General features: G+C 44.5%; 1 protein-coding gene across 1 annotated transcript in view; it reads left to right on the forward strand.

The window, feature by feature from the left end:
- scara5 (scavenger receptor class A, member 5 (putative)) overlaps positions 1-20,450 on the forward strand; it is a 314,240-nt gene that overhangs the window by 67,639 nt on the left and 226,151 nt on the right. The gene's annotated exons all lie outside the window — the stretch shown is intronic.

The following is a 20,450-nucleotide window of genomic DNA, read 5'->3' on the forward strand; positions in this document are numbered from 1 at the left end:
GGGAGTCCTGGGCAGGGGAGGTCACATCTTTCCTTGCGTTTAAAACTTACTTTTTTGTGGCCTCCTTATTGGTAAGTCATGACTTGATTTTCCTGGCAGTAAAGCTGCAGCAAAGTCCTTGCTCAGGCCTTAGTAAAAATGGCGTCAGAATCTAATTGGTGTCATTGAATTCCTATCAATATATCTAAAGTGGGACTCCAATGGCTTTGGGCATTGGCTCAGCCTAAGTAAGCTTGAGCAAAAATTGCAGACCGTGGAATCCAGGCGGCTCAAAGGCTGTTAAGTACCTGAGTAATTTTAACAGGCCCCTCCTCTTTGGTTTTACAATAGCCCCCATAGTTATTCCCTCTTTGCATACAAAACAAATTAACATGTTTATCATTACTAGTAAAATGAAGGAGCATTAAGTGACTCCAGAGTAGATGTTAACTCTCAGGTGTATGCCCAGAGGAGCAAGCGAGCTGACTGTCCAGTTCTACTGGTGAAATGCCTGGTTTATTTTGAGAGCCAGACCTTATTTCCATGCTGAACATATTGGGAGGTCCAGAGGCCGCCCCAGCCAGCCGGTAGGTAGTATTAGGGCATGCAATGGGCGGGGGCATAAGGGGAAGCCAATTGTGGAGTGAGGAGGCCCAGGAAGCCGGTCCTGCTCATCCTGGCCTCACAAAAAGAATTTTACACTTACTTTCTCTTCACCACCTGATATAACCGGACTGAGTGTGTATGGTGTATGCTCCACCCAGTTGTCCCTCAAAAATGTGTTGGCCCATGGAAGGCCCAGTAAATATGATGGTGGTGTGGGAACCAGACTGTAAATTCATCAGAGTGTTGCGACCGGGTGAGGAAGGTGACTCAGGGTCCCCTCTTGCCTCTTTCCTGGCTTGGCCAGAACTGGGTTTATCTTTTAAAACACAGTGATTTTTAGCTTTCCACCTCAGTGAACCTTTGCTCACTGTTCTCTAATTTTAATTGCAAATGAACCAATCAGACGGGTTTGTAGGGTTTCAACAAGAAAGATCGGAGTGGCGCAGTGGTTAGCACTGCAGCCTCACAGCTCCAGTGACCCGTCCGTGTTCGATTCTGGGTACTGCCTGTGCAGAGTTTGCAAGTTCTCCCTATGACCACGTGAGTTTCTGCTGGGTGCTCTGGTTTCTTCCCACAGCCAAAGACTTGCAGGTTGATATGTAAATTGGCCATTGTAAATTGCCCCTCGTGTAGGTATGTGGTAGGGAATATGGGATTAATGTAGGATTAGTATAAATGGGTGGTTGATGGTTGGTCACAGACATGGTGGGCTGAAGGGCCTGTTTCAGTGCTGTATGACTCTATGTAAGTTTATTAGCCTTACCACTCTAACCCAGTTAGAATAACTAAAATACATGATGTGACCATGCATATGAGAGAAGCACACACACAAATATATAGAGAGGGGGAGAAAGAAATGGGGTGGGGTGGTTGAAGTAGAGTTTGTAATAAATGGAATTCAGTTACTGGGTGACAATGTCCTCAACTAAAGCTAAGATCTTGGAGTTCTCATTGGGGCCTGGTGCACAATTTCAAGCTTGCTTCTCTGGTACCAGAAGGCCAAAGATATGCTTTGTCTGTAGCCTTGAAGTATAGAAACTGCCACTGTGGTTTTCCTGGGACTTTGCTGGAGAGAGAGAGAGGTCTTCAAAATTGCAGTCTGTCTTCTTTCTGTGTGGAACAATTCAAAAGTCCCAAGTCTGGCCAGCAGGTAGGTCATGTGACCATCTCTGTGTTTGAAACAGCATCTTCTGGGAGGGTTGTTGGATTTCAAAGCTTTCCAGACACACTCGGTGCGGGGTGGAGTTCTGGCTCTTACACAGACAAAGTATATTGATTATCACTATTGCCCAGACAAACCTTGTTAATTGAATCAGTGAGCACTCCTATTGTCTCTCTATTCAACTGTCTCTCAGAATGCAAATGTGCAACCATGTTTTCAGCTGTTCAGCTTTTTTTTAAAAAAAGTTATGTGAAATGTCCAGTAAAAAAGGTTCAAGTAGTGTTCCATATGACAAAGTTAATATGTATCCATTTGGCAGATGTGATTTCCAACACAACAGCCATTTTACTGCTACAGTCCTGCTGACACCTACTGTACCAGTTTAAAATCCACCTGAAAGTCTAGAGGCATTAAAGATCAATAGAGAAATATCATTTTAACTCATGAGTATAGAATGATATTCTGAAGAATTGTTTGTGCATTATTTCCCCATTATATTCTGTGCCTTACCTACACCTGCACACAGCTACCCACATACATGAACATACTTCTCACTTGCCCTCCTCAGTAATGCCAAGTGATGTTGTCCAGAATGTATGCTGCTTTTTTAAATCAGTGATATCAATAAAGTACAAAATTGCATTTGTTGTATTTTATATTAATACGACCACCAAACCTTTTCATTTTGATTTCTGTTAAATTTGTATTTGAAATTGCAGCAAAAGGCATCAGTTTTCTGTACGTATTCAACAATCTTAAAATACTTACATTTGTTATTATTTAAATCACATTTATACATACAGAGCCTTTAGTTTCCCCGAGGCATTCATCCGAGTCCATTTTTTATTTATTATAGGCACCCATCTGTCTTAATAAATTTTAAACTGTCAATCTAAATGTCACTTATTGATTCAGCAAATACATTGAAAGGCTGGTGAGGTAATCAAATAGCGACCTAGTCATGAAGAATAGTTCCTGCCAGGAAATGGTAGAATAAACGTTTTGATTGCAAGAAGATTTAGTCCGATTTGAAAGACATCTCTTGTGCTGATCCAAATTAATGGTTTTACATTGTTCCTCAAATTACTTCCTGAACACAAGCATATCAGGTAGCAACATAGAATAGACAAAACATTTTTTTTGTTGATAAGCTTAATGAAGACAATTCTATGCCAGGTACGTACTTCAGAAGTGAATAGAATCAATTAACATTTAAAAGTTGATTGGCATCTGTTCAGCCACTTCCCTTTTTAAGCACTTCCTTGATTGCAAAAGCTTTCAATTATTTTTTTAATTTGTTCTTGGGATGTGAACATTGCTGGCAAGATCAGAATTTATTTTCCATCCCTAATTGCCCTTGAGAAGTTAATGATGAGCCACCTTTTTGAAACACTGCAGTCTATGTGGCGTAGGTACACCCACAGTGCTGTTAGGGAGGGAGTTCCAGGATTTTGACTCAGCAACAATGAAGGAACAGTGATATAGTTCCAAGTCAGGATGGGTTTATGACAGCAGAAAATGGGACAACTGTTTGCTGTATTACCCAGAGCAGCTGAACTACTACAGTTATTAATGGACAGAGCAACACATTCTCTGTCACTACCCTGACCCCCAAAATATATATTACACTCAATGTGGCAAATTCCTTCACAAGTGAACTGACCAGATGAATTATGAGTGACAACAAAAACTTGCATTTATTTAGTGCTTTACCGTGGTGCGTAGATGCTTCACAGGAGCATTATCAAACAAAATTTTACACTGAGCCAAATTAGGAAGTACTAGGGTAGATGACCAAAAGCTTGATCAGAGGTAAGTTTTAAGGAGTGTTTTAAAGGAGGAAAGAGAGATAGAGAAGCAGAGCGATTTAGAAAGGGAATTCCAGAGCTTACGACTGCGGCAGCTGAAGGCACAGCTGCCAATGATGGAGCAAACACTGCTCGTGTCAATCAAACCAGCCAGTCTACAGAACAAAGAGTTTTTTTAATGGGGAACCAGTGCAGAGTCATAAAGCAAGTTCTTAAACCAAGTTTAAAGCAAAAGAACAGCAGAAAGATGGATACCAATTTTCCCAGCATGAACTGGAAAGCCTTGGAGATCCTATTCGAGTTCAAACTGTTCCAACAGAGAATGCTATTATGCTTTACAGACCAGGTACAGGCTGTAAAAATAATGTTAGTGATTGGAAATGAGGGACTGCACAGAATTAATACCTTTGGCATATCTGAAGAGGACAAGAAAGATCCTGAAAAGATATGGAAAGTGCTGGAAGATCAGCTCCGATTGAGAGTGAATTTTTGAATTCACCATCTAGAATTGATGTCCTAGGGGCAACAGCCACAGGAATCAATGGACCAGTTTGTAAGCAGATGCTGTAGCAAGGGCAACAAATGTGATTTCTCAGAAACTGAGATGTCAGAGAGACTAATGGAGCTGGTGATTATATCGACACCCATTGAAGCATTTCAGAAGACCTCTTAGGGAAAAAGAAAGGTCACAGCATCGATGCACTGCTGGAAGATGTCAGGAAATACGAATCCATTGGGCTGGCTTTTACGGAGACCACGACATTGGGATCCGTGGCGGGGGAGGCCTGAAGATGGCCCTGGATGAGGCCCGCCATGGACCTTGATGTCGGCAGGGCCCAGCCAACTCCACCTGGCAGCAGCGAGGCACCGTGGCAGCACCTGCCCCCACCCCACTGCCACTCGGCGATGGGCTCATAATCAGAATATGCAAATTATTACATTTACATGTACTTACCCTGAATCTGGATGGCCCGCCGTGATCTTCAGCCCAGTGGCTGGCACTCCCACACATTCAGATCCCCGTCCAGGGAAACAAGGAGCAACACTGGTGAGGAAGGGGGAGGAGGAACATTTCTCAGTCCGGGGGAACAGGGTCAAATTAACGTCATGGGCATAGGGGATGGTGGGAAGGTTGTCCTTGGCAGTTTGTGTGGGGGGGGGGGGGGTGAAGGTCAGATGGTAAAGGTAAGTGTTTTGGCAGGATAGGGCAAATAGTTAATTTAATTGTTGGGGATTGGGAGAGGGGCAAAAAAAATGAATAATGTAATGTTATTGAATATTTCTTTAAATATTTAAATAAGCTGGTAAGGCTGATTGTCGTTTAAAAATGGCAAGTCAGCATGGAAACCACAAACGTTCTACTTAATAGACACGAGCAGACCAGCAGTGGCAGGACTACCAGCATGTAAGGACTTCAAGATCATAACTATTCATGAGAGCATTGCCAATGAGAAATCTCCAAGGACCGGAACCAGCTCATAGACTCTGACTAGCATCAAATGGTGCAGTCTGGAAACCCAACAACAACACAACTATGCCACACATTCACTTCTGCTCTCTAGAGAACCGCCAGCACCACAATAAGCCAGAACAGACAGGTATCTCCATGAGACTAAGTACTCTTCCCCCAGCAAGTCCTCGATCTTGAGCCCCAAGCCTTCAGATGCAGAGGATGAGGAGAGGTGAAGGACACGCAATGCCCTGAAGAGGCAGAGGAGGAATGAGTTGAAGCATTGTCTGTTGGCTCTTCAAGATGAGGTGCTGGAACTTTCCAAGAATGACAAGGCCCCTCTTGAGAAGAGCAACAGAGTATGTTAGAAGGCCAAAGGAAGAGCAACAGAAAGTTAATGCAGAGAGGGAGAAACTTCAGAGAGAACAGTAACAGATGTGATGCAAACTCCCGAGCAAAAGTTGTCAAACCACAGGGACGATTTATGGACTTTTGAGCCTCTATATTTGTAAAGTTCATAATCTCTATCTATGTGTAAATACTTTTAATGTTATCTAATTTTACTTGTTTTGCTTTTACCATACGAGATTTATCTTTGGAAAGAAGGGGGATGTTGTGCGATTACCTTTAAGCGTAATGTACCTTTAAGATCTTATTATGCTAATGAGCTAAGTGCCAGGCTGCAGTCATGTGACTACATGCCAGTCTCTCTCTGTAACACCAAGAGGCAGGTCCTGTCATTAAATAGCTCTGTACTATATATTAGTTAGCTGTTTAATAAAAGTGTTGAGATCTTCAACAACCTGTACTCAACGCATCTCATTCATGTTGCATCAGACAACAAAAAACGCTTCTCATTACAACTAGGCCAGAATTGGAGGAGGGCAAATATCTCGCAGGTTTGTAGGCTGGAAGTGATTACAGAGATAGGGAGGGGCAAGACTATGGAGCGATTTGAAAACAGGATGATAATTTTAAAATCAGGGTGTTGTGTAAATGGAAGCCAATGTAGGTCAGCGAGCAGAGTTATGAATGTCCTTAAGTTTACAGAGGGTAGAACATGGGAGGCCAGCTAGGAAGCATTGGAACAGTCAAGTCTGGAGGTAGCAAAGACATGGTTGAGGATTTCAGCAGCAAATGAGCTGAGGTAGGGGCAGTGTCTTGCAATGTTATGGATGTGCAAATAGGCAGTCTTAGTGATGGCATAAATATGTGGTTGGAAGCTTACCTTGGGGTCAAATATGACACCAATGTTGCAAACAGTCTCGTTCTGCTGCGTGTTGGCAGCGGGCATGTGAAAACTAACACTGTGTTTTCAGGTGATGTTGCCAAGGGGCAGCATGCAGATGAGAAATAGGAGGGTGTGACAGAAATCACAGATGCCCAAATGGAAATATTAATTTCATCATATGGAACACTGCTTGAAATTTTTACTGGACATAGCAATTAACTTTTTTTTTCAAGCAGAACTGAATAGTTAAAAAATGGCCAAGAACATTTGCATTTTGAGAAGACGAAGGCTGGCTGAGAGACAGAAGTAAAGTACCAGTCTAGTTGGGGGTGCTCCCTGATTCAATTAGCAAGATTAGTTTTGTCAATAGGACATCAACACCCCTTTGACTTTGACTTTGTAAGAGCCAAACCACCACCACCTCCCCCCCCACCCCCATGTGCACATGGCCCCCAGCGAGGACTCTAAGACTTTAATTTCAATTAAGGACATTAAAACTCAGTATTTGCATTCCATTTATGACCAACTTTACTTCAACCTCCCGACTCTTTCTTCCCCTCTATGTCTATTTGTGTGTGTGTATGTGCCTCTCGTATACACGTGAGCGTGGATATGTCGAATATTTTAGTAAATTTAACCGGGTTAGAGTGATAAGGTTAATAAACCTATATCTTGTTTAAACTCAAGAAAACCTGTCTGATTGGTTTATAGTCAAGAAACAGTGAGCAAGGGCTCACTGAGCTGGTAAGATAAAATCAGTGTGTTAAAAGAAAAACTCTTGTTATGGCCAAACCAGAGAAGGGACAAGAGAAGAGCTTGAGACACCTTCCTCAGCTGGTCATAATAATTGTGCCAACGATGGACCATTAGAGGACACCATAGGTAACAGTGCGGGAGCAGGAAGAGAAGCCACTGCATGTGATTTTCTGGCTATGACTAGATAGATAAGAATGGAACCAGGTGAGAAGAGCTCCACCCAGTTGAATGACAGTGAAGAGGCTTTGGAGAAGGATGGTGTGGTCAACCGCATCAAAGGCTGCAGATAGGTCAACAACACTCAAGAGGCTTAACACCATCCAGGACAAAGCAACCCGCTTGATTGGCACCTTCAACATTCACTCCCTTCACCACTGACGCACAGTGGCAGCAATGTTTACCATCTACACGATACACTGCAGCAACTCACCAACGCTCCTTCAACAACACCTTCCAAACCCATGACCTCTACCACCCAGAAGGACAAGGACAGCAGAAGCATGGAAACACCATCACCTGTAAGTTCCCCTCCAAGCCACACACCATCCTGACTTGGAACTATATTGCTGTTCCTTCACTGTCGCTGGGTCAAAATCCTGAAACTCCCTTCCTAACAGCACTGTGTGTGTACCTTCACCCCACAGACTGCAGCGGTTCAAGAAGGCAGCTCACCACCACCTTCTCAAGGGCAATTATGGATGGGCAATAAATGCTGGCCTAGCCAGCAATGTCCACATCTCACAAATGAATGAATAAAAAAAAGGTCAAGAAGGATATGAAGGGAGAGTTTATCTTTGTCCACTGTCAGGATGTCATTTGTGAGTTTGATAAGAGCTGTTTCTGTACTGTGGCAGAACCAGGGCAAGATTGGAGGGATTCAAAGATAGAGCTTCGGGAAAGTTAAGTTTGGATTTGGGAGGTGACAGCACGTTCAGTGTCTTTGGAGAGGAAAGGGAGTTTGGAGATGGGGCAGTAGTTTACAAGGATGGAGGCATTAAGAGATGGTTTTTTTGGAGAGGGGTGGCAATGGCAAATTTGAAGGGAAGGGGGAACAGTGCCTGAGGATAGAAAACCATTAACAACATCAGCTAACATAGGAGCAAAGAAGGGAAGTTGACTGGTCAGCAGTTTAGTGGGAATAAGTTCGAGGGAGCAGGAGGTGGGTCTCAGGAAGAAGATGAGCACAGAAAGGGCATGAGGGGAAATAGAAGAGAAACTAGAGAAAAATGCAAATTCAGGGCTAGGGCAGTGGCAATCCTTCGAGGAATTATGATCTGCTGGAGTAGGCGAAGGGAGGGAAGCAGGAGAGGCAGCTGATTCAATGGTCTCAGTCTTAGTGACAAAGAAAATTCATAGGCTTCTCGCTTGATGTTGAAGGTGAGGGTGGAGGAGACAGGGGAGAGGCGTTGAAGAAGATTGTTTGCAGTGGAGAAAAGAAGCCAGGGGTTACCTTTGCTTTCCAGAATAAACCTGGTGCAGTGAGTCACTTTGGCAGACGAGTGCAGAACCCAGCCAGACCTGGCAGGGAATGGTGTATCATATCTGTTTAAGTCTGTGTCCTTTGGCTATCAGGGAGTCAAGATGAGGGCTATAATGGGGGAATGACCAGGGTGAGAGACAGTAATTATTTTAATGGGGCTAGGGCATGACAAGGTGTAGGTGAGGGTCTGGTTGAGCAGACCAGTAGCTGCAGAAATATCATGCTGAATGGAGGGCCAATGACTAGAGAGTTAGGATTTTGAAAGTGCAGTTGTTAGTGAATGGGGAGAGATTTGTAGGGGCAGACAAAGAGGAATGCAGGATTACAAGGGGAAAGCGGGATGTGGGTTGAGAGTAATACAAGCAAATTATCAGAGATGGCCTTATTGATGATTGACATGCTGCGAGTAGCAAGGCCATGTGAGATAGCAAGATCAAGGGGATGCTTGAATATAGGTTGGAGAGTTTAAATGAAGAGGGATTAATGGAGGACAGGAGGCCAATAAACGAGAGGAGAAAGAGCATGATGAATTGAGATAGAGGTTGAAATAACTGAGGATGAGAAGTTTTTTTAAATTTGTTTGTAGGATGTGGGCGTCACTGGCTAGGCCACCATTTATTGCCCATCCCCAATTACCCTTGAATTTGCTAGGCCATTTTAAGAGTCAACCATTGCTGAGGATCTGGAGTCACATGTAGGCCAGACCAGATAAGGAGGGCAGCTTTCCTTCCCGAAAGGACATTAGTGAACCTGATGGGTTTTTACAACAATTGACAATAGTTTCATGGTCATCGTTAGACTAGCTTTTTTAATTCCAGATTTATTAATTGAATTCAAATTTCACCATCTGCAGTGGTGAGATTCAAACCAATGTCCCCAGAGCATTAGCCTGGGCTCTGAATTACTAGTCCAGTGACATTACCACTGCACCACCACCTGCCCTTAAGTTGCTTGGTGCAGAGACTGAGGGAGGATTTAAATCAGTGATAAAATTTATATGGTACTTGGGTGGATAGAGAGAACGAGAATGAAAGATGAGCAGGGTGGAACAAGGCAAGATGATCAAAGAAGGAGAACGTGCCAGAAGAGTAGGGGGACAGACGGAGGTGTGATGTGGTGATAAGAGCTACATTGTCATTGCAATGGTCTGGACTTGGCAAGTGGTGGAAGAGATGGCCAGGCGGGGAGGCTTCAGTTAAGAGAAAATTGCCATTGCCCTTCAGCCAGGTTTCCATCAAGGACATGATAACAAAGCAATCATCCACAATAAGCTCATAGATGCAAGGGCCTTGTTCATGAATGAATGGGCATTTTGGAGTAAGATGTGGAGAGCGGCAGTGATAGCTGATCCATTGACACAGTAAGGCATTTGACAAGGTCCCACATGGCAGACTGGTCACAAAAATAAAAGCCCATGGGATACAGGGGAATGTGGCAAGTTGGATCCAAAATTGGCTCAATGATAGGAAACAATGGGTAATGGTCGACAGGTGTTTTTGCGAAAGGAAGGCGATTTCCAGTGGCATTCCACAGGGCTCAGTGTTGGGTCCCTTGATGTTTGTGGCATATAGGAACACTGGAACATAGGAACATAGGAGCAGGAGTAGACCATTCAGCCCATATATTCATGATTTGGACTTAAATGTGGGAGGCATGATTGGGAAATTTGCAGATGATACAAAAATTGTCCGTGTAGTTGATAGTGAAGAGGATAGCTGTAGACTCCAGAATGATATTAATGGTTTGGTTGAGTGGGCGGAAAAGTGGCAAATGGGATTCAATCCAGAAAAGTGTGAGGTAATGCATTTGGGAAGGGCAAATAAAGCAATACACAATAAACGGGAGGATATTGAGAGGGGTAGAAGAAGTGAGAGACCTTGGAGTGCATGTCCACAGATCCCTGAAGGTGGCAGGACAGGTAGATAAAGTGGTGAAGAATACGTATGGAATGCTTTTCTTTATTGGCCGAGCTTTAGAATAATACAAAAGCAGGGATGTAATGCTGGAACTGTATAAAATGCTGGTTAGGCCACAGCTGGAGTATTGCGTACAGTTCTGGTCAACACATTACAGGAAGGACATAATTGCTCTGGAGAGTGTACAGAGGAGATATACAAGAATGTTGCCAGGACGTGAAAGTTGCAGCTGTGAGGAAAGATTGGATCGGCAGGGTTGTTTCCATTAGAACAGCGGAGGCTGGGGGGGTGACTTAATTGAGGTATACAAAATTATGAGGGGCTTAGATAGAGTAGATAGGAAGGTCTGGTTTCCCTAGTGGAGAGGTCAATTACTGTGGCACAGATTTAAGGTGATTGGTAGAAGAATTAGAGGGAACATAGTGTGGTGGGTGTCTGGAATACACTGCCTGGAATGGTGGTGGAGGCAGAAACCCTCAATTCATTTAGCAGGTACCTGGACCTGCACCTGAAGTGCTGTAACTTGCAAGGCTCCGGACCAGGTGCTGGAAGGTGGGATAAGAATGGGCAGCTAGTTTTTTCAGCCGATGCAGACATGATGGGCTGATTGGCCTCTTTCTGTGCCAAAACCTTTCTATGATTCGATAGTTTTACAGTCCACAGGGTCAACAATGGGAGCGGTGAGAGTAGGATGGGGTTTCTGTTTGTAAGGAGGCAGAGACGAGTGCCTTGATGGACCTTTCGGAGGATGCCAAGGGAGCCACAGAGGTATGTTGTTGGCTTATTTAAGAGGGAGTCACGTCTGGAACTGCAGCAGACGAGTAGGGCAGTTGAGGACTGCTGAAGGGTTGGGGTAGGTATCTGGCAGGACCGAGTGCCTGAGAGAGGAGAAATGAATGAAGGCATGATGACAGGAGAGAAGGTTCTAGGAGGGATAAAGAGCAAAGAAGTAAAAAAGCGGGAGGAAAAAATGGAAATAAAAGTGATGGGCTCAGATCCGAGGCGACAATCAAAACATGCACGTGAATGGACATATGAAAGACTCACGTTACATAGGCCTGGTTACATGGCAATTAATAGAATACATATATCCTGGTAGTAAATGTGGAATGGAGAGGAAACCATAGGAGGGAGTCCAGAGTTTAAGTCAGAGGTCCAGTGGTGGGGTAAAGTTGATATATTAGGATGGAGTTAGTATGCAGCAACAATGAACTGTTGTCCAAGTTCGGAGAAAGATGTGGGACACGTGGGAAGTCCAGGAGCTATTTGAAAAGTGCAGTTTTGGAGAACGCGCTGATGGAGGTATTTCTGTGGGAATGAAGATCCAGCATGTGTGCAGAATCAGATGCAGGGCTGGAAAAATACGGCGGTGAAATTGGGGGTCACCCTAAGATCCAGAAGTGACATGGAAATGTATTTCAGCCCAACAGCATGGAACTCCAGCCAAGACACAGATTGTAGCTGAAGCGGAAAAAGCAGTGGAACTTGTACGACAGTCACAGGTTCAGCAGGGAACAGCAGCAGTGGGGGAAGGGCTGTAAGCTGATGAATGTACGGAGGTGGGGGGGCCAGCGGGGAGGGCCGCCTGGGGAGTGGTGTTCTGTAGCGGCTGGCCAATTAACTGTCAGAAGGTGGAGGAGGTGTCCTGTAAGGCAATGGTAGCAGTGTGAAATCACGCTGCTGGAAGTACTGGCGCCATATTTAAAGGGCTGCCGGAGTCTTTTAAATCAATCCAGCCATAAAGCAGCCTGAGTGGAAGACAGAGGGCCTGTCAATTAAGAATGGCAGAGGCAAGATCCCAGGTGGCCCCACGGTTTAGCGTAGCCTTGCTACAGGTTCTCCTCCAGGCTGCTCGGGCAAGGTAGGAGGACCTCTTCTCCTGGGCGGGAGGAAGAGACCTTCCCACCAGACCAAGCAAACATGTACAGAGATCGCAGAGGAGGTCAGCAGCTGTGGGGTCATCCCCAGAACCTGGCTGCAGTGCCAGAAGTGGGTGAATGACCTCGTGCGATCAGCTAAGGTGAGTGCACCATACTTTGATTTCCTTAAGGGCTGATATGTAGCTATGTGTGAGGGAAAGCTTGCTGGAAAATGCATGCAAACTCAGTTACTGGCAATGGGACCAGGCAGCAGCATTGCCTGTCACAGGCACGGCAGCATCTCGGTGAATGGCCCTGGTCTGTCAGAGCTGACTCCTGCACTGCTGCTTCTGACTGGCCACATGCAGGGGGCATTGCAGTGGCACCATCATGGATAGTAAGGCATCCACCAGTGCAGATGTGGTGCGTGTCTTTGTCTGGCGACTAACAATGCTCATCTATGTGCTTGCAGGAGAAACAGCCCACAATGCAAAGGGGCTGGATAGGGTCGACACTTGTTTGCACTGGTTGGGGAATCAAGAACACAGGGGCACAGCCTCAGGATAAGAGGCCGAACATTTAGGACTGAGATGAAGAGAAATTTCTTCACTCAAAGGGTTATGAATCTTTGGAATTCTCTACCCCAGAGGGTTGTGGATGCCCCATTGTTGAATACATTTAAGGGTGGGATAGACAGATTTTTGTTTCTCAGGGAATCAAAGGATATGGGAAGCAGGAAGGAAAGTGGATTTGAAGCCCAAGATCAACCATGACCATATTGAATGGCACAGTAGGTTCGACAGGCTGTATGGTCTACTCCTGCTCCTATTTCTTATATTCTTATGAAAGGGTGAAGATCAGCGGTGGCATCCTGACCCCCATGGAGGAGGAGGTGCTAGAACTTGGAGGACATCATGGAGGCTGTTCCATCACTGATGGTGAGACAGGAGTGGCGACACGAGTGAGTGAGTGCCCACATGGATGGGTACACAAGAGTCTCTGGTGAACATGAGGCATAGTGCTCATGTCTCCACCACAGGAGTTCCACACTAGGAATAGTCTGAAGGGAGTGATGGAATGCGCATCATCCTCTAATTAATCTCTCTCACGCAGGGAAAACACAAGAGCAAACAGCTCCAGAGACTGGGGTACAGCCATCCACCTCTGAGGCTGAAGAGGAAGCCTCAGAGGATGCACCATCACATTGTTTCCCCCGCACCCTCCACCAGTGCAGATATTCTCATGTCAGTGGGTATCCATTTGTGAGTAGATCTGGGATCACAATCTGGTCAGCACACCACACACACGCCCGAGGAGCTGACGGTGGCTGTGACAGATAAGGCCACTCACACTCGGAGGACTGTGGGAATCCAGGGCGATGTTGAAATTCAGGCTGATGATATGCGTCTGGAGGCTTCAGCAAAGTGGTAGATGCTGGAACTGCAGCGTGAGTTGGGTGAAGATCTGGCGGAGCTTCCAGAGGCTATGTACAACCTGGCATGGACAGTGGAAGACGCCATCCAGGCCACGAGTGCCACCATGTGTGCCGGCTTGGCTTCCTCCGTCGAGAGATTGACAGCCCTCACAGAGTGCCATATCCAGCAGACCACAGGATGGATGGCAGAGATGCACACGAACCTGCATGCCATTGCCAACTTCATGAACTCTGTGGAGCAATGGCTGGGGGGTGGGAGGTGCCTGGAATCACCGCCAGGCCCTCGCACTCCTCAAGTCAGCAGGGAGGTACAAGTGCAGCTTGACAGGGCAGAGGAGCCACTGCCTGATGCATCTAGGGGCTCCTCAGGGCCACCCTCTTGGCCCCTCTATCAGTGACACCAGTGCCTCACTTAGCCGTGATTATAGAGGAGGGTCCTGCACTTGTGCAGGATGCCCTCAGTATGACGGGGCAAAGGAAAGTATGAAGCTATGAGGGGCAAATTGGCTGAGGTGGATTGGGAAAATACATAAAAAGGGATAATAGTACATAGACAATGGATAGTCTTGAAAGAATTATTATATAGTTTACAGCTACTTCCTTCAAGGCACAAAAACCCTAAAAGAAAAGGCAGTCAACCATGGCTAACAAAGGAAGTTAATGATTGTATAAGATTAGAAGAAAAGTATTGGTGAAAACAGAGACATTTTGTCGAAGCTTTTCATCTTGCACTCATCAGGATAATTCGCAAGAATACTAATGTAAGGGAAGCAACAAATTTATGTTATATGATAACAGAGTGCTGATTGATTAGCAAGTGGACTCTGATTGGTAGAGGCATTGCCATGGAGAACTGACAATCATGACTGACAGTTAACCGCCAAGCTTTGTTTGAAATTTAAACCAGGCAGCTTGACTCTGATTGATCAAAGCATTGCCCTGAGGAATGAATCAGCTGTCACTTATTTTGTTTAACTGAAACAGGTGGAATGTGTATACATGTTCTTTCTGTCTGCACAGAAAAAGCCTGTAAAGTTGCCAGAAATAGTAGCAAACCTGAGGATTGGCAGGATTTTAGAATACAGCAAAGGAGGACCAAGAAACTGATAAAGAAAGGGAGAATAGAATATGAATGTAAACTAGCAAAAAACATAAAAATGGACTGTAATGGCTTCTATAGGTATGTAAAAAGGAAACGTTTGGCTGATAAATGTGGATGCATTACAGGCAAAGTCGGGAGAATTTATAATGGAGAATAGAGAAATGGCAGAGAAGCTAAATGATAACTTTGTGTCTCTCTTCGCTGAGGAAGATACAAGAAATCTCCCAGAGTTAGAGATCCAAGGGACTAGGGAGAATGCGGATTTGAAGAAAATTAATATTAGTAAGAAGGTTGTATTGGAGAAATTAATGGGACTGAAGATTGATAAGTCTCCAGGACCTGATATTCTACAACCCAGAGTGTTGAAAGAGGTAGATATGGAGATAGTGGATGGATTGGTGATAGTCTGCCAAAATTCTAGAATCTATTTTAAAAGCTGTGATAAATGGACACTTGGATAATAGTGATCTGATTGGGCATAGTCAACATGGATTTATGAATGGGAAATCATTTTTGACGAACCTGTTGAAGTTTTTTGAGGATGTTACTAACAGAATTGATAAAGGGGAGTTGGTGGATGTAGTATACTTGGATTTTCAGAAGGCTTCTGATAAAGTACCCACAGGAGGTTGGTTAGCAAAATTAAAGCACATGGAAAAGGAGGTAATATACTGGCATGGATTAAGGATTGATTAACAGGCAGAAAGCCAAGAGTAGGAATAAACAGGTCATTCTCACGTTGGCAGACTAGTGGGGTACCACAAGGATCAGTACTTGGGTCCCAGCTGTTCACAATATATATCAATGATTTGGATGTGGGGACCAAAAATAATATTCCCAAATTCGCGGAGGACACAAAACTAGGTGGGAATGTGTGTTGTGAGGAAGGTGCAAACCTGCTACAAGAGGATTTGGACAGACTTAGTAGTCTGAATTTCATGAAGCCTCTGGCATCGGGGTTCATGGCGGGGGTCCCAGAAAATTCGCCATGACCTCCAACACCAAGAAGGCCAGCCGCATTTTACCGGCGGCGAGGCCTCGGTGCGGCCCCGCCTGGGCCGCTCATCAGCGTGGCCTTCATTTAAATATTAAAATTAATGAATAAATATGCAAATTAACTTACCTGTCCCAGTGGCTGACCGACGCTGATATTACGGCCGCTAAGTCCCACACCTTCAGAACTCCATTCGGTGAAAACCGCTCCGATTGGTTGTGGGTATGGTGGGAAGGGGTTTAGGGTCAAAGGGAATAAAGTTCGTGGGGGAAAGGATGTGAGGGACAAGAGGGGATTGGAAATGTGAATAAAATTTTATTTCACTTTTTTCACAACACTGTCTCTTTAAACATTTAAATGGCACTGATGGGCTTGAAGCCCTTTAAAAATGGCTCTGGCGCCTGTGTGTGTCGCCAGAGGCCGTTGCTGGGGACAGAACGGCCGCCCCCTCTATCACATTGGGGGTGGCCACTCCACCCCCTCCATTTATGCGAAATATCAGAGGGGCCCAGCGACGGTGCATCTGCGCCTGAAGGCCGTCGACATCAAAGATCGCCGCTGTGATGTGCGGCGCACTGATAAAATTCAGCCCAGTGAGTGGCCAGAACATGGCAGATGGAATATAATGTAGTAAAATGTGAGGTTATCCACTTTGGTAGGAGGAATAAATGTGCAGAGTATTTCTTAAATGATAAGAGATCAAAAAGCGTAGATGTACAAAGGGACCTGGGTGTCCTTGGCAATAAGCCACTGAAAGCTAACATGCAGGTGCAGCAAGCAATTAAGAAGGCTAATGGTATGTTAGCCTTTATCGCAAGAGGATTTGAGTACAGGAGTAGTGAAATCTTGCTTCAATTGTATCGAACCTTGGTTAGACTGCACCTGGCATACTGTGTGCAGTTTTGGTCTCCTTACCTTAGGAAGGATATTATTACCATAGAAGGAGTGCAATGAAGGTTCACCAGACTTGTTCCCGGGATAGTAGAACTGTCCTATGATTGGGGAAACTGGGCCTGTGTTCTCTAGAGTTTCGAAGAATGAGACGTGATCTCATTGAAACCTACAAAATACTCAAAGGGATAGACAGGGTGGATGCAGGTAAGGTGTTTCCTCTGGTTGGGGAGTCTCGAACTAGGGGACCCAATTTCAAAATAAGGGGGAAGCCACTTCGGGCCAAGATGAGGAGAAATTTCCTTATTCAGAGGATTGTGAATCTTTGGAATGCTCTACTCCAGAGGGCTGTGGAAGCTCTGTCATTGAGTATCTTTAAAGCAGATATTGACAGATTTCTAAATAACAATGACATAAAGGGATATGGGGGTAATGTAGGAAAAAGGCATTGAAGTGGATGATCAGCCATGATCATATTGAATGGCGGAGCAGGCTTGATGGGCTAAATGGCCTACTCCTGTACCTATGTTCCTATGAAGGAAATCTGAAGGAAGAGGAGACACAGGACGTGGAAGAATTTTGCTCGTGTTGACGGATAAAAAATTGATAGACAGGAATGGTATAGCTGATGGCAATGGAATAAAAAACATTGTCAGGTGAAGTTGTTCTGCAGCACTCGCTGACGTAAACCAGCAAAAGGAACAACCTTCCAAAGCAACATAGAGAAATTGTAGTTTCAAGCAGGAATCCAAGTCAAAAGCTGACACACTAACAGATGTACATTATTTGACATGTTTTCTTCCAAGATACACAGAACATTGGATAATATTCCCATGTACCACTCTCCTCATCCGCCTGTTGGGCAGTAGTCATGGCACTATGAATGAAGAAAGATCAAGCACAACACAGTTTGAAAGGAATGTTTGGCATCCTTCCATCCTCGAAAGATGATAAACATGCAGCAAACAATACATTTAGGTGGGGTGTCTTCTCTTGGTGCACCTTTGCTGATGGCTATGAAGGCCAATCCTTGAGAGGCAGGTTCTGCCACAAGCGCCACACATGAAGCTGCCAAGTGATGCTGTGAGTTGTTGTTTTTGACGTTGGTGCCTGTTGCCAAGCTGCTGTCACAACTGGACATTGTGGTAATGCAAACCAGTCCACAGAATGTGGCACCATTTCCCTCTTTTGCCAGCTAGTGACTCCCAATGCGATAGGCAATCTCACATACATAGGATCATAGGAATTGCTCAATGAAAAAAGATCAAACTCTATCTAGCTCACTTTCTAACCAGGTAACATGTTACAATGATAATGGAGTTGTTGACTAATTACAACAATTAATTTCTATCACTTAAGCTGAAAACATGACACAAGGAAACCCCCCAGTGCTACCCCCTTTAAACATGGTGTGAGTGAAGTTGTACGTCAATGGATTATCATTACCCCTTTATTATGACACAGTTTATTGTAGCTAATGATCATCCCTTGCACATTCTCCTGTGTACTCCAAAAGGCAGTAAACATCACACCGTTTCATAAAGGCTAAAACAAATAGACTTATTTACAAGTAAGGCAATCACACAAAAACAGACAGCGCAGCAATTTATTGAGGTTACAGATACTCAGAAAACAAAGCCAGAATAGTCTAAAACAGAGTTAACATATGAGGGTCAAACTTCCTTCCCTCCCCCTCTCCCCCTCCACTGGGTGAAGTCATATGGTGCGCCCCTCTACGTTCGATCTGGTGATCTGACCTGAACATAGTTACGGGTGATTTCCCTAGGCTAAAGGTATCCCCAGGAATGGGAGTGGAAATGCAACTTACTGCAGATTTGCTGTACAAAACAGCAGCCAGAATGTTCTAACCCTAATAAGCCTGCAAAAGATGGCACTCATGCTCACTTCTGGGAGCTTGTTGAATAAAGAGAGAGGAAAAGAAGATGGGAGTTACTGTTGCATAATTCCTGACTCATTAACATGGGATTTGAGTGATGTCCGCCTCCCCCACCCCCAGAGAAACCTCAGAAATTCTATGGCAGTAACTCAAAGGAGTCATTTAGACATCCGGTGGTAATCAGATAGTAGAATTATCAACCATGCAAATATCTACCCCAACGTTCCCATTGGAAATGGCATCAGAATGCAAAGTCATATCAGAAAGCCAATTCAAATAATTTTATAAATTAGATTTTTTTTCACCTTCAAAATACATCAGAAACGTAAGTCTGGTGTTGTATGTCTTAGGCTGCTGTTTCCAAGATGGCACCTGGGCAGACACCTGGGGAACTCCTTACTGTGCATCTCTACTGACTGCTTGCCAAGTCTGTCAATCAGCCTGTCTTCTGGGCAGTAAAACTTCAGTGATGTCGCAGCATACTGTGGTATTAAAATACCACAGTATGCTGCAACATCACTGACAGTTTATTAAAATACCACAGTGAGCAGGGGAACCCTAACTTCTGGGTTTTCCATGCTCTACTGGGTGTCCCTCAATGCCCGATGAATCAAGAAAGTTAAAATTTTCACCTAAAATAAAAGCAAAATACTGCGGATGCTGGAAATTTGAAATAAAAACAAGAAACGCTGGAAATACTCAGCAGGTTTGGCAGCATCTGTGGAGAGAGAAGCAGAGTTAACCTTTCAAGTCAGTGACCCTTCTTCAGAACTGGAAGATATAAGAATTGTAAAAGATTTTAAGCAAGTAAAGCGGGGATGGGGCAAAAGATAACAAAAGAGAAGGTGTTGATAGGACAAGGTCACAGAATAGCTGACCAGAAGGTCATGGAGCAAAGTGCTGTCATGGAAGGTAGCATCATCAGAGCAGATGCGTCGGAGACGTAGAAACTGGGAGAATGGAATGGAGTCCTTACAGGAGGCAGGGTGTGAAGAAGTGTAGTTGAGGTAGCTGTGGGAGTCGGTGGGCTTAGAATGAAAATTAGTGGATAGTCTAACCCCAGAGATGGAGACAGAGAAGTCGAGGAAGGGGACTGAAGTGTCGAAGATGGACCATGTAAAGGTGAGAGAAGGGTGGAAATTAGAAGCAAAGTTGATAAAAGTTTTCCAGTTCATGGCAGGAGCAGGAAACGGCACCGATACAGTCATCAATGTACCGGAAAAAGAATTGAGGGAGGCGGCCTGAGTAGGACTGGAACAAGGAATGTTCGACATATCCGACAAAAAGACAGGCATAACTAGGACCCAGGTGGGTCCCCATAGCAACACCTTTTACTTGAAGGAAGTGAGTGGAGTTGAAGGAGAAGTTGTTCAATGTGAGAACAAGTTCAGCCAGGTGGAGGAGGGTGGCAGTGGATGGGGACTGGCTGAGCCTCTGTTCAAGGAAGAAGCGGAGAGCCCTCAAACCGTCCTGGTGGGGGATGGAGCCTTTCAAACAATTTCCAACTCAAGTCAAAAGGCTACCTCCAATCCTATGCACTCTCATTTTTACCATTAATATTTTGTGTGAAACCTTATCAAATGCCTTCTGGAAATCCATATAGATAACATCTATAGACTCTTGTCTACTTTATTTGTAACTTCCTCAAAAAATTCAACTACATTATTTAGACATGACTAACCTTTAACAAAGCCATATTGACTGTTTTTGATTAGCACATATTTGTTAAATTGTTCAGTCACTCTATCCCTTATATCATATTAGTAGTTTCTCCACAATTGACACTAAACTGGCAAGCCTGTAGATATCTTGTTTCTCTGTCACACCCTTAATAACAGAGATTCACAGACTCATGAACTAGCAACCACCCTTCAGTTAATTCTA

The sequence above is a fragment of the Heterodontus francisci genome, chromosome 3, assembly GCF_036365525.1.
Source record: "Heterodontus francisci isolate sHetFra1 chromosome 3, sHetFra1.hap1, whole genome shotgun sequence".
NCBI classification, from domain to species: Eukaryota; Metazoa; Chordata; class Chondrichthyes; order Heterodontiformes; family Heterodontidae; genus Heterodontus; species Heterodontus francisci.